This window comes from Maniola hyperantus, chromosome 12, assembly GCF_902806685.2.
Source record: "Maniola hyperantus chromosome 12, iAphHyp1.2, whole genome shotgun sequence".
Taxonomy (NCBI): domain Eukaryota; kingdom Metazoa; phylum Arthropoda; class Insecta; order Lepidoptera; family Nymphalidae; genus Maniola; species Maniola hyperantus.
Genome location: NC_048547.1, coordinates 1,954,660 through 1,970,386, shown reverse-complemented (window position 1 = coordinate 1,970,386; position 15,727 = coordinate 1,954,660). Strand labels below are relative to the sequence as shown.

The 15,727-nt window shown below is 39.4% G+C and overlaps 1 protein-coding gene across 3 annotated transcripts in view; it reads right to left on the bottom strand.

The window, feature by feature from the left end:
- Positions 1–14,451, bottom strand: part of Gdap2 (ganglioside induced differentiation associated protein 2) — a 93,246-nt gene extending 78,795 nt beyond the window's left edge. For 2 of the 3 annotated variants that reach the window (XR_011237386.1, XM_034974075.2), the window contains exon 1: positions 7,008–7,160. The gene's annotated coding sequence lies outside the window, so the exon portion shown is untranslated. Of the gene's footprint in view, positions 1–7,007; positions 7,161–14,311 lie in introns of those variants that run through there. The other variant, XM_034974076.2, reaches the window with a different exon arrangement.
- Positions 14,452–15,727: the final 1,276 nt, after the last annotated feature.

Sequence of the window (15,727 nt, the reverse complement as noted above, 5' to 3'; positions counted from 1 at the left end):
GTTCTTTGTATTTTACAGCTCGTAATTTTAAGTTTTTTTTTTCTTCTTCTGGCTTTACACAGATTACCCAATGTCAGGTTTGTTATTTATTAAAGTTAGAGAAACAATCCTTTTACAAATTGAATTTACAAATTATTAAAAATCAAAGCACGAAAATTTCACATCCGCCTGTAAGGGTGGTAAATTGGGCGGAATAGAAATATACCCGGATACGGAATAATCTACCACCTTACAAAGATTAGAGGAAAAAAAAAATAATTTTACTTACTTGATCTATCTACCTAGTAAAGAATAGAAGCTAGCCGTCGACTCCCTTGTAATGTATATGAGGTGTTATAAATGAAATTTGCTAGATGTTAGGCAAAATTGTTTTTAATGTAACTTTTACCGGGGTCGCTTAATACATAGTGATGGCTAATAATGCTTAGTTATTCTAGCTTAATGCCAAGACTTAATTTAGATACATTAGAATGCCTTAGGTAGATAGTACATAAAATCTATGTTTTAAATTTAAGATGCCATTGGCATGGAATAGACAATGACACAGTAAAATTCATAAAATTGTTTCAAAATAAAAGCTCAGTAGTAAAGACAGGGTTCTTACTGTACACATACACTAAGAAGGTTCACTAAACTGTTCCAGGATACAAACATTTGCTTACTTGTAGGTGCGAAGACTGCAAGGTAGCTGGACGGCATCGGCCAAGCTCCCAAAACTCGATTTAACTTGATTCTTCACAACCGAAATGTTTCATTACAAAGATTTTCACCAAGTCTTATCCATAGAATTAAGTTGCCAACGTGAATGTGCAAAAGAAATAAATACGGAAAACGAAAGCGAAAAACGGAAAACCGAAAACTAAAAACGGAAACGCAAACGGAAACCCTATTGAACTCCTGGCCACCAATGGTTTTCAGGAGTCCACCCACGCCCATTATCCTCATTTATTTGGGAAGGTAAAATAACTGGAACATAATTGATGAAACATTGAAATACGTTAGGATGACTAAATTTATAACTATTGTATTTTCCCAGGCGAAGCCATGGGCGAAAAAGAATGAGATTTTCCTGGAACGAAAAAAATTCGTCTTCACATGTTGACTCCAGAAAAATTCTAAATCTCACCAATCGGTGTTGCCAGACGCAACCCGAGTGTGGCCGCTCTCATTTAGTTTGATCATGAAGCCAATTCATTTTTGAATATTTGCGGAACCTAAGGATATATTATAAGAACCGTTTTGTTAATGACTTAACAATAAACAAATGATATTATGGTTTTATTTAATTATTTTGTTTTATTTTTACGACAATTGACAACGAAGCAAACGCCATCTATTGTGGCTCGAATGAACTCTGAACATCGACCCACGCGTAGTTCTGCACCTTGATGCTAGGTGGCACCAACATACTTTGAACAAAATTGATTTTTATTAAAAGCGAAACGCTAGTTAGTAGTTCAAAATTTACAACGTCACAATACTTCCCCTCCTACGAAAAGGTTCAACAGGTTGAACCACGCTGCCCTCAGCGTCATCCAACAACTACTAACAATTTGCCTGAAACAAACAAAAAAAACACAGAAGTTACGCGTGAACGCACATCTACTACTAACAAGGAAAATTGTCTAACAAAATAAATATACTGAAAACAGTGTAAGGTTTTATACATTATTCTTAACTACACAACCCTAACTTCTAAAAAGAATATATACAAAAAAACTTCATGGTGTCTAAGACACTTGAGTGGAAACATCTTGGCTTCATTCTTCAGCTGACTGATAGAATGCGTCTAGGCCTACGGTGGTTCACTCTTTTAAACTACCATCTTAATATTTGTTACTCAACAAATACGGAAAAACTGGTTGTGAACGGGTCCATCTGATATGGCAACCGTTCTCTATCCCATTCGGAAAAATAAAACCGAATCAAAATCGGAATATGAGAAAAAAAAAAAACGAAATAACTCTCCTAGAAAATAGATCTCGGAACAGAATCGGAAAAATAACAGAAATGATCCATTATCTAGAAGGAAAACGAAAACAAAACACAAAACCCCCCCTTTTCGTTATCCCCAAAGTACGATATTTGCATTTTTACTTTCTCAACCGGTTGGTCTACCACAAGCATTCCCATCATCACATATTCATCCCTACATACATCCACTACATTCATCCTCAACTGAACCATGGTAATGTAACTGTTAACTCAGAACATCACTACACTCATACAAATTCCTAATTGAATATTGATAACTTAAATATTCAAACAGTTTAGACCAAACTAAGTAATGGCAAATATCTACTTCTTAATATCCTTAATATGCCAAGTGCCTATTGGGTGGTTGTCAGCTACTCTAACTAGTTCGTAAACCAAAGGTGACAAAACCTTGACAACCCTGCACTTTTCATACTTAGGTGCCAGCTTAGCTGCGAAAAAATTTGTAGCGTCGCTTTGTGGATAGGTCTTTTTCCACACTATATCCCCAACAGAATAGCTTGCAGACCTACGCCTTAAGTTGTAATGCGTTGCATACTCTGCATGAGCCTGAAACAAATTTCTCCTAACCTGACCAAATATGTCCTCCAAAGTTCCAAACTTTCCTGCGTATTCCTCCCTTGGAATTCCGGCCTCGTACTCCTTATCCGTGTCCTTATAGAAGGAACCATTTAAAACCGGTTCTCTAGCGTGGACAAGGAAGAACGGGGAGAATCCAGTGGATTCATTAACCGCACTGTTTATGGCGAACTGGACCTTGTACAGGTTTTCGTCCCAGGACCTGTGGTTATCTTTCACAAAAGCGGCTACAGCAGTCATAACAACCTTATTGTACCTCTCAACAAGGTTAACTTGCGGAGTGTACAGTGGTGTGTAGTGTAATTTCGGAATATTATAACGCTTAATGAGATTACGGAATTCAGATCCTGTAAATTGGGACCCATTGTCCACAATCACAGTCTCTGGAACACTATGGTTCAAAAATACAAAATTCTCTAGCGCTTTAACAACAGCGGCACCTGTGGCACGCCGTAACGGAAACAACATTGTATATTTCGAAAAACAACACGTCACCACAAAAAGAAATGTAAATCCTGATTTAGACCTAGGCAAAGGTCCGACTAAATCAGCCGAAATGACCTGAAAAGGTCTCTCGCAGACTTTAGGCTTCCCTAGCAGACCTGGAGTGGCTGATGTCGTGTGTTTATACGCAGAGCAAGTATCACAATTCTTAACGTACTCAACCACGTCCTTATACATACCACGCCAAAAATATCTGAGGGATAATCTGCGATGAGTTTTGAACACACCAAAATGACCTGCAGTTGCGTCTGCATGGTTTTGTTGCATAATTCTAAGGATGTCGTTCTTGTGGACTACCTCTTTCCAGTCGAACTCACTGAGAAGCTGGTATTTACATTTACTGTAACGATATAGTTTATCGTTCAAAATACTAAAATTCGGAAAATTTGCTGGATTGATTTTACAGCCATTAAATGTTTTGTCATACCAGTCATCTACCAAAACTTGTTGACTAGAGTTATCATTACGATCACCAACTACATCTACGTGTATGAGTCTCGACAAGGTATCCGGAACTACATTATCACAACCCTTCCTATGTTCGATAACAAAATTATACTGTGATAATCTACAACCCCATCTGGCGAGTCGTCCTGAGGGATTTTCTAAATTTAAGAACCACTTTAGGGATGCATGGTCTGTGATAATTGTGACTGGCTTGGAACCAAAATAAGCCTGAAATTTCTCCACTGCAAAAATCACAGCTTAGTGCTCTTTGCAATGTGTCACTACTTAGGAAATTGTACAATCAGCGGAGTACATTTCATAAAATTCACAAAATTTCTCAAAATATACAGAAATAACTATATAAAAAAAACGTTCGGGCGCCATTTGTAAGGGTGGTAAATTGGGCGGAATAGAAATATACCCGGATACGGAATAATCTACCACCTTACAAAGATTAGAGGAAAAAAAAAATAATTTTACTTACTTGATCTATCTACCTAGTAAAGAATAGAAGCTAGCCGTCGACTCCCTTGTAATGTATATGAGGTGTTATAAATGAAATTTGCTAGATGTTAGGCAAAATTGTTTTTAATGTAACTTTTACCGGGGTCGCTTAATACATAGTGATGGCTAATAATGCTTAGTTATTCTAGCTTAATGCCAAGACTTAATTTAGATACATTAGAATGCCTTAGGTAGATAGTACATAAAATCTATGTTTTAAATTTAAGATGCCATTGGCATGGAATAGACAATGACACAGTAAAATTCATAAAATTGTTTCAAAATAAAAGCTCAGTAGTAAAGACAGGGTTCTTACTGTACACATACACTAAGAAGGTTCACTAAACTGTTCCAGGATACAAACATTTGCTTACTTGTAGGTGCGAAGACTGCAAGGTAGCTGGACGGCATCGGCCAAGCTCCCAAAACTCGATTTAACTTGATTCTTCACAACCGAAATGTTTCATTACAAAGATTTTCACCAAGTCTTATCCATAGAATTAAGTTGCCAACGTGAATGTGCAAAAGAAATAAATACGGAAAACGAAAGCGAAAAACGGAAAACCGAAAACTAAAAACGGAAACGCAAACGGAAACCCTATTGAACTCCTGGCCACCAATGGTTTTCAGGAGTCCACCCACGCCCATTATCCTCATTTATTTGGGAAGGTAAAATAACTGGAACATAATTGATGAAACATTGAAATACGTTAGGATGACTAAATTTATAACTATTGTATTTTCCCAGGCGAAGCCATGGGCGAAAAAGAATGAGATTTTCCTGGAACGAAAAAAATTCGTCTTCACATGTTGACTCCAGAAAAATTCTAAATCTCACCAATCGGTGTTGCCAGACGCAACCCGAGTGTGGCCGCTCTCATTTAGTTTGATCATGAAGCCAATTCATTTTTGAATATTTGCGGAACCTAAGGATATATTATAAGAACCGTTTTGTTAATGACTTAACAATAAACAAATGATATTATGGTTTTATTTAATTATTTTGTTTTATTTTTACGACAATTGACAACGAAGCAAACGCCATCTATTGTGGCTCGAATGAACTCTGAACATCGACCCACGCGTAGTTCTGCACCTTGATGCTAGGTGGCACCAACATACTTTGAACAAAATTGATTTTTATTAAAAGCGAAACGCTAGTTAGTAGTTCAAAATTTACAACGTCACACGCCAAGTAAGAAGTTTAATTGATAGTTGTAAGTTGTAACATCGTTTGTATATTTTTTTTCTTGGATTGTTCTGTGAGCTAAATAAACTTTTAATTGTTTTTATTTATTATTTATTCAGTGGTAGAACTAAAGTCATTCATATCTCGTCTGATAACCATGAGTTAAAATTGAAGGTAACAAAAACTAAAACTGTTTAACCAAGCGTCTTAACAATAGTATGCGAGCTGAACCGTGACAGAAGTAGAAGGAAAACTGGACTTATTTTATGGGCTATGCTTCCCTAGACATAGGGCTGTCGAAGTCACAACTATAACTCCCTTCGGCGCAGTTCCCATTAGATTACAACATGGCGTTATTCAAGGGACCAACAAATTCCTGAAAGGCCAGCAACGCATTGGTGGTTCCTCTCGTACTGCAAATGTTCACGGGCGGCGGTAATCACTTAACATCAGGTGACCCTCCTGCTCGTTTCCTCGCTATTTATTTAACTTATTGAGAACTTTATGGAGAACTCTCAGGTTTCCTCACGATGTTTTCCTTCAACGTTAAAGCAAGTGATACTTAATTACATACTTAAAATGCACATAACTCCGAAAAGTTAGAAGGTTTTTTATATTTTTTTTATTCAGATACAAGTTAGCTTTTGACTGCATCTCACCTGGTGGTAAGTGATGCCATGGAAGCAGGCTAACCTGAAAGGGGTATGACACTTTTTATTAAACCCATGCCCCTTTGGTTTCCACACGGCATCGTACCGGGACGCTAAATTGCTTGGCGGCACGGCTTTTGCCGGTAGGGTGTTAACTAGCCATGGCCGACGCCTCCCACCAGACAAAACCAGTGCGTGCCCGGGTTCGAACTCCGGATCGCCCGGATAGGAAGCCGAAGTCTTAACCACTACGCTTCGACGCTCAGGTGATAGTAGTCAATCGGCATCCAGTATAAACAAGGACGTTAATGAAAAACCCGATATGTGCGAATCAGACTCGCGTACCGAGGGTTCCGTACTCGGGTATTTTTGTGACATTTTGCAAGATAAATACAATAAAAAAATTGTTCATAAAAATAAATAAAAATCTGTTTTAGAATGTACCTACAAAGTCCTTTCATATGATACCCCATACCCGGGTTATTCCCGTTGAGTCACACCCCCGCGTGTGTAACACTGTAAGGTGCCAACAATTTCAAAACATTGAGTAACACTGTTACACAACGGGAATTTTTTGAAATTGTTGGCACCTCGTGTCACAGTGTTACACACGGGGGTGTGACTCAACGGGAATAACCCTGATACCGGGTACCCCACTTGGTATAGTATAGTTATCTTTCTTTGAAAATTGAAATTAATAACTAAGTTGGTATTTATTCATAACCACATTTTAACTTTTTTGTGATGTAACCACAAATTCACGGTTTTTAGATTTTTCCCACTAAGTCTGCTATAAGACCTACCTACCTGCCAAATTTCATCCTTCTGGGTCAACGGGAAGTACCCTGAAGGTTTCTTGACAGACACGATAAGACAGACAACGAAGTGATCCTATAAGGGTTTTTTCGAGGTACGGAACCCTAAAAATGTGCTGAATCGGCGCAATAAATAACCATTAACCATGAATTAAAAGATGAATAAGAAGTAGGTATATCTCAGATACACATCAATCATCTCTAACGTTCTTAGCAACAAATACATATAAACAAAAATATAACTATATACTAAGCTCTTATAGTTAATTCAACGGACATTCAAAGTGCAGACAAAGAAAATGTTTAATTTCAAAAGATATTTACCATCAAATTTGAAATCCAGTGTGAAAGAGTATGGTGTCTTATAAGACAAAACTGTTAACCTCAAATATATCACTCACACACAATGCACAAAAGTAGGTAAAACAAAGTTTTTTTTATAACGCGTTCGATCGACACGTCCGCTCCACGCAGCGGTTGAATAGCTACTGGATATAGTTATATAGTGATCTGATGATGATCAGTAACAACTAACAAGTAGGTATTTCAAGTATTTATGCAAGTGTTTATGGGAATTTGTGCTTTGTTCCTATTGCATTAGTGATCGCAATCGTATGTGAATGTTTCTCTTAACATATCCAGTTATTCAGTGGGCCTGTAGGGTTTGCCCACGCTTTTGTATAGCTTGGTTGATTTGCAATACAACCTTCTATCGCACGTGTAAGTAGGTAGTAGGTACCTACATGTTTACTTGAAAGCGAGTACTACTATTCTTAGAAAGTTAGAAAATGCACTAGGTGGGTTTATTATATATTACTAGCTTATGATCGCGACTTCCACCACACACAAATTTTAAACCCCTATTTCACCCCTTTTGGGGTTGAATTTTCAAAAAATCCTTTCTTAGCGGATGCCTACGTCATAATAACTATCTGCATGCAAAATTTCACCCCGATCCGTCCAGTAGTTTGAGCTGTGCGAGCTGAGAGCCGGCGATGGGATGATCATGATGATACTTACAGAAATCTAAATTAGTGCACATGAGTACAACATGAGCACTAGACCTACAACATGAGGCCTCCCAAGGCAACATTAGGACAACGAACTCTTTAAAGTAAGCGGAAGTAAGTTCTACAACTTTTCCACACCGGAAGTAACCTCTTTAGTAGATTGGTACCTAATAAGTTATATATGGAAAGTAGATACTGGCCAAGCAAGTATAAATAAATACTGAGTCAACGAAGTAAACACCACAGGCTTGCGTCAAATGGTTATTTTACAGAGATAAGCGAAACACGAGGAAATGCGTTATCGAGCTTTACCAATGACAATTTGTGCTAGATGCTGAATAAGACAGACGATACAAAATACACGAGAGTAAAAGAGATAGCGCTCTAAAATGTGACCCAAGTGTGGTACTTAGTTGTAACTTGGAACGTTGTATCACACGAGTAAATATTATAGACCAGAGGGGAAGCTTCACACTAGCTCACGCACACCACGACGTGCCACGGATGCTCCGTGCGCCCAGTTTGGCGGCAAACGGAGCGTCTGTGACACGTCGTGGTGTGCGTGAGCTGCGCTAGAGTGAGTGAACCTAAAGCCAGCCGCTAGTATGAAGCTTCCCCTCTGGTCTATATATCTACTCGTGTGTTGTATTGTAAGCCGCCGATGACTGAGAGCAACACAGTTAGCGGCTGAAGTTATGTTACGTATTTACTTCTTTTTATTTATATACATAATAATTCATATCATTGAGATCACTTTAGTGATAAGGTCGCCCTTTGTTTTTAGGGTTCCGTACCTCAAAAGGAAAAACGGAACCCCTAGGATCATTTTGTTGTCTGTCTGTCTGTCAGTCAAGAATCCTACAGGGTACTTCCCGTTGACTCAGAATCATGAAATTTGGCAGGTAGGTAGATCTTATAGCTGACATTTGGGGAAAAATCTGAAAACCGTGAATTTAGGGTTAGATCACACAAAATAAAAATTGTGGTCATGAACTAATAATTAGTATTTTCAACTTTCGAAGTGAGATAACTATATCAAGTGGGGTATCATATGAAAGGTCTTCACCTGTAAATTCTAAAACAGATTTTTATTTGTTTTTATGCATCATAGTTTTTGAATTATCGTGCAAAATGTCGAAAAAATACGACAGAACCCTCATTGCGCGAGCTTGACTCGCACTTGGCCGGTTTTTTTTAAATGTATCCTGTATTCTTACTCTCTGTAATTTTGTAAACAATAAAGTTGTTTTAAATTCAATTATAATATTTGAGCTCGCCCATGGATACATCCATACATGTGGCACCGAACTGTAAATAGTGTCAGATAAACGCTGAGTCGAGTAGGTAAGTGATGTGTTCATTCTGTTAGAATACAATTACTGGGTGAGGTGTGGCAGTGCTTAACGAAGTATGTATAGGTAAATAAGCTAGCTAGACGTAGATAACGACGACCTCCCTGGCGCAGTGGTCTTATTAATAGGAGGTCCTGGGTTCGATTCCTGGCTTGGAATTTCATAATTTCTGGTCTGGCCTAGTGGGAGGCTTCAGCCGTGGCTAGTTACCACTCTACCGGCAAAGCCCTGCTACCAACCGATTTAGCGTTTCGGTACGATGCCGTGTAGAAACCAAAAGGGTATGGGTTTAGTAAAAACTTCCATTCTCCTTTCAGGTTAGCCCGCTTCCATCTTAGAATTGCATCGTCACTTACCACCAGGTCAGATTGCAGTCAAGGTCTAGCTTGTATCTGAATAAAAATGATAACTAGAACGAACTTTATAAAGGGAAACGTGCAGGGGTCAAAGGGGGTTTGGCCAAGGTATGTCCTAGTGGGGATGCGTCAAGCCAAAGCTGCGCTTTTCGGTGCGAGGTCGCCATTCTAGCAGCTATTGGTCCATCAATGTCTATTGTTTTTTTCAAACTATGTGCCCTGCCCATTGCCATTAATTGAACAGACACAGACATTTGCCGTATCCTGAACAATCATCATCATCAACCGATAGACGTCCACAGTTGGACATAGGTCTCTTGTAGGGACTTCCACACGGCACGGTCTTGCGCTGCCTGAATCCAGCGGTTCCCTGCGACTCGTCTGAGGTCGCCAATCCAGCACCTTGGAACCCCAACGTCTATTACGAACTATGTGCCCTGCCCATTGCCACCTCAGCTTCGCAACCCGTTGAGCTATGTCGGTTACTCTAGTTCTCCTACGGATCTCCTCATTTCTGATTCGCTCACGTAGAGAAACTCCAAGCATAGCTCTCTTTCTTCATCGCCCCATCGACTCTGAGCTTCCCGAACAGTATGGCTAATTTGTCGGATGCTGAACCATGCCCGAAGGCGAATCATTTGCCAGATCCCGATAGTGGAACCATCAGCAGAGTGAACTAGAGTGCGGAAACTCTCGGTTTTGATCCTGAATCGAATTCTGTCAAATATTAACTAGGGGTGACGTGAAATCAAAGATATGTCTAGTCGTTTCCTAAAAGCTAGCGTCAAATGTACCTAGTCATTTGACGCCTGCCAATGTTGGTGAAGCGTTTTTTTTAAAGTTTCTTCATCATCATCATGATCAACCCATCTCCGGCTCACTACAGACTGCACGGGTCTCCTCTCAGAGTGACAAGGGTTTTGGCCATAGTCTACCACGGCGGCCAATTGCGGATTGGTAGACTTCACACACCTTTGAGAACATTATGGAGAACTCTCAGGGATGCAGGTTTCCTCACGATGTTTTCCTTCACCGTTAAAGCAATTAGTGATATTTAATTTATTAAAACGCACATAACTCCGAAAAGTTAGAGGTGCGTAGGCCCAGGATCGAACCCCCGACCTCCGATTAGAAGGCGGACGTCCTAACCACTAGGCTGTCACAGCTTCTAAGTGTCATGAATGTGCCATTAGATAAATCGGATTCATCAACACTTTTAATCAGTTTCAAAGGGCAATCGACCAAAACGCATCCCCATTCCCCACGGCTGCACTCGCAATGAATGGAGTTGTGGATCTATAAATAGCCCGGGGCTGTTGCGAGGGCTGAATGGAGCCGCCCCCGGCATATGGGTCACTGTGCCGCCCGTGACGTCACGCTGACGTCGCGCTCACGTCAGCGCATTCCACCTAACTGGGTCATGAATCCTTTCCGATCGCTATCTATAGGATTTCATTCAGGTGCCATGGAGCTGCAGAATGCAGTTTTCAGGCAAGAGGCTTTTCATATTATAATTAGGGTTCCGTACCTCAAAAGGAAAAAGGATCCCTTATAGGATCACTTCGTTGTCTGTCTGTCTGTCCATCGTATCTGTCAAGAAACCTATAGGGTACTTCCCGTTGACCTAGAATCATGAAATTTGGTAGGTAGGTAGGAAATATAGCACAAGTAAGGGAAATAGCTCCGAAAACCATGAATTTGTGGTTACATCACAAAAAAATTGTTTAATTTTCGAAGTAAGATAACGATACTGCAAGTGTACTAGACAAAGTGGTTTTTTTTCTTCATCAGAAAATCCCTACATAAATAGACCTTTGTCTGCTCGCAGGGTGTGTCCGACTCACAAGTCGCAAGTGTCAAATAACCCGCGCCTTGTCTGGAAGGTCAGTATCGGAACCGTATTACATTACTTCCTGCTGGCCGTCTAGTGATCCGTGATCAAATCAGAAATGAGGAGATCCGTAGGAGTACTAGAGTAACCGACATAGCTCAACGGGTTGCGAAGCTGAAGTGGCAATGGGCAGGGCACATAGTTCGTACAACCGATAGACGTTGGGGTCCCAAGATGCTGGAATGGCGACCTCGCACCGGAAGACGCAGCGTTGGGAGACCCCCCCACTACGTGGACGGACGACAGACGAGTCGCAGGGAGCCGCTGGATTCAGGCGGCGCAAGACCGTGGCGTGTGGAAGTCCCTACAAGAGACCTATATCCAGCGGTGGACGTCTATCGGTTGATGATGATGACTGTTCAGGATACGGCAAATGTTTGTGTCTAGCTATTGGTTGATGATGATGATAATGATGGGACTCTCTAACTGACTATCATGCTTCTTACTTATTAATTTGTGTTTTTGTGTTTTCTTTGGTTATTTATTAGTAAGTTAGTATACTGGAAAAAAAATATGTTAATTTGTGTTAGTTTATCTTTTAGTGAAGTAGGTAGGTTTAAATAAGTATGTAGTACAGTTTTATTATAAGTACAGATATAGGTGTATGGAATATGGATAGCATTAAGGAAATATAGTAGTTAGTTATGTATATAGTGTTAAGAGCGCCACCTCGCCAACAAACTGGCCCACCAGTTTGGCGAGATAGAAATGTAAGAAACCTGTACAATTAATATGAATAAATAAATTTTTAAAAAAAATCTTATTTAAGGAGGTAGTTATTTGTAAAAATTATACAGGTACAATGAAACAGGTACAGGACAGTCACAATGAAACACTAGATGCAATGTTTTCCAACAATCACCACATCACATTCACCAAAAGTGCAAAGTATAGTATGCGACAAGTTGAGATGGCAACTGGGGTGGGGACGCTTCGCACACCCTCCCACGCTAACCCGGTGCAGTCGCGGCCTATACATATTAGAACAATAAATCATCATCATGATGATCAACCCATCGCCGGCTCACTACAGAGCATGGGTCTCCTCTCAAGAGAAGGGTTTGGCCATAGAGCAGAAACAAAGAGGAGATGTTGTATTAAGATTTCCCTATGAAATATCGAGTGACATTTTGCGGGGTGAGGGGTTGTGGAACGCCGCCCACTTCTCAATTTTCCATCTGCGGGTTAGTAGCAAAACTACTCGCTTAGCGACCTAACATCGATATATTGATGTCACTACATAGTTCAGCTATCTCACACTAGATGTCAATAAGTGTAGAAACAATTTAATAATTACGTATAAAATTACTTACAAATGAAATGTGATACCATTCATAGCATCAGAACGTCTGTCTGAATAACTTTGACACAATAAAACACAACACTTCATCCTTTTGTTCTTAAAAACGCGAAAACACACCGATAATACGAGTCTCAATATATGTGAACCTGACGAACGCAGACAGCATACTAACTAAGGCCCCGCCCACAGTGATGACGTCAGGACCTAGTTGAAAATCACAGTGCACAGTTGCTTAGGCCAACTCCTCTTTGTTTCTGCTCTATGGGTTTGGCCATAGTCTACCACGCTGGCCATGTGTGGATTGGTAGACTTCACACAGGTTACCTCACGCAGGACTGCAGGTTACCTCACGATGTTTTCCTTCACCGTTAAAGCAAGTGATATTTTAATTACTTAAAACGCACATAACGCCGAAAAGTTAAGAGGTGCGTGCCCGGGATCGAACCCCCGACCTCCGATTAGAAGATGGACGTCCTAATCACTAGGCTATCACAGCCTCATTACACCTTTTGTGTTTGTGCACACAATATTATATTACAGTATGCAGCAGAAAATAATGTACATCAACCTTTAGAAGGAGATCATCACATAGGTTATGAGTGACACAGACAATCCATACTAATATTATAAATGCGAAAGTGTGTCTGTCTGCTAGCTTTTCACGGCCCACTTAACCAATTGGGAAGAAATTTAGTATAGAGATAGCTTGGATCCCAGGGAAGGACATAGGCTACTTTTGATCCCACGGGATTTTTAAAATCTAAATCCACGCGGACGAAGTCGCTGGCATCATCTAGTGCTCTATAAAGCCGAAACGTCATTGTACTGTAACTATAATGTCTTCCGCCCAGTCTGTGGAGGAGACTAATCTTTGCAGGGAATCTAAATAGGCTGCCATGGGTGAAATTAATTGGCAAAACAACAACAGCCTTTCATTAATTTCTACATATAAGTAATTTGAAAATATTGACTCAGTCCATACTACCTTGCCAGTAGAGTAGTAACTAGTAATTCTAAAATACTAGCTGATGCCCGCGACTTCGCACGCGTGGATTTAGGTTTTTAAAAATCCTGTGGGAACTCTTAAATTTTCCGGGATAAAAAGTAGCCTATGTCCTTCCTTGGGTTGCAAGCTACCTCTGTGCCAAATTTCGTCAAAATCGGTTGAACGGTTAAGCCGTGAAAAGCTAGCAGACAGATAGATAGACAGACAGATAGACAGACACACTTTCGCATTTATAATATTAGTATGGATGGATGGTATAGATTAATAGCTCTTCTTCTCAACTTATATGTATACTTACTACATAAGAAGTTTAAAAAAAAATCTTATGTAAGTATAGGTACCTACATGAAGTTATCATTAACATTACCTTAAAATCTCTTGGTAAGGTGGTGGTCTATTATGTGTGATTCCAGTGCACATCACTGGAATTTAGGTCATCGTAAAGTCATAGTATAGGCCTATTACATGACACAACGACCGGCAACGAAAAAGCAGTAGGTATTTGTTAAAACTGTTGGAATCTTTACAATCAACTATTCCTCAGCCTAGATACTAGAAAAGGATGTGTATTAACAGATAAAGCCTTACCAAAGTCCTAAATTTGTTCTATTCACGCAATTCCTTTACATCAGCCTGACATTGGCCTTCATTCCTACACAATCAATACAACATGTAACATACAACTTAACAAAAACATAACAGATACTCACGGTACAGAGAAGAACGGAGAAGAAAAACAGGAGCTTACACTAGCACTGAGGTAATTTTGGTTTTGTAATGCACTTTATAACAGTTTATATTATATGAAAAATATTTAAAAACGCGCGAGCGACACACGTTCACGGCCGCTGTTTATTTGACATTGACATTTTAATACGATACGTCACTCGTGGTCACTCGTCAAAATCAATTGACATAAGTTAAATAGTGCACAGACAAAAAAGCACACTACACAAAAAAAACTGGAAAACATTGTTTAAAATTATTATTATTTTGATTTATATTATTTTAAGTGTTTTTTAACTATCAAACTATGACTTTCCTTGGTAAGGCATGAATAGCATCTGGTTCCTCGAATGCTCTTCAAATGGTGTCAGTGCCATCTACCGGTGATAGAATTCATTACGTTACTTTACTTTGTATAGAGTTCACCATACAGACTACTGTGAAGTGTGTGTATGCCATAGTCAATGGCATAAAGACACAAATTGCAATATCACAACTCATTATTTTATGGTTTACTACTCAATTATATCCTACAGAGGAATGCTCTGCTCGTGGAATATAATGTCGTATTTATCATAGTCAGCGCCATCTATCAGTGTTAATACATATGACGAGCTACTCTGTGTTATTCACGCAGTTTACGATATAGACACAAGGTGGCGTTTGTTCTAAATTCAGAATTTCTCTCTCCCCATAGTTTCAGATTCCAGAAGATTTGAACTGCAAAGCCAAAAAGTCTCAAAGTTTTCAGTCTATATCGTACATTTATATAATAGTCTACAGTTTCCCTTTCTAGTAGGTAAGTAAATAGGTACGATAATATAATTAATAAACCGGCCAAGTGCGAAACAGGTTCGCGCAACGAGGGTTTCGTATTACAGTGGTATTTTTTCGACATTTTGCACGATAATTCAAAAACTATGATGCATAAAAATAAATAAAAATCTGTTTTAGAATGTACAGATGAAGACCTTTCATATGATACCCCACTTGATATAGTTATCTCACTTCGGAAATTGAAAATACTAATTTATTAGTTCATGACCACAATTTAATTTTTTTGGTGTGATGAAACCACAAATTCACTTTTTTCAGATTTTTCCCCAAATGTCAGCTATAAGACCTACCTACCTGCCTTACATGATTCTATGTCAACGGGAAGTACCCTGTAGGTTTCTTAACAGACAACAAAGTGATCCTATAAGGGTTCCGTTTTTCCTCTTGAGGTACGGAACCCAAAAAAAACTAAAAAAAATATTCTATCTGTTTTAATTTCAAAGTATTATTTGAAAAAACGTACAACTTGGCGACATCAAATCTACGATGGCAAAAGGCGCCGTATTGTTCATATGCCATCTTAGTGCCAATGAAGGAGAACGTGAAGACGCAGATCAAAAGCA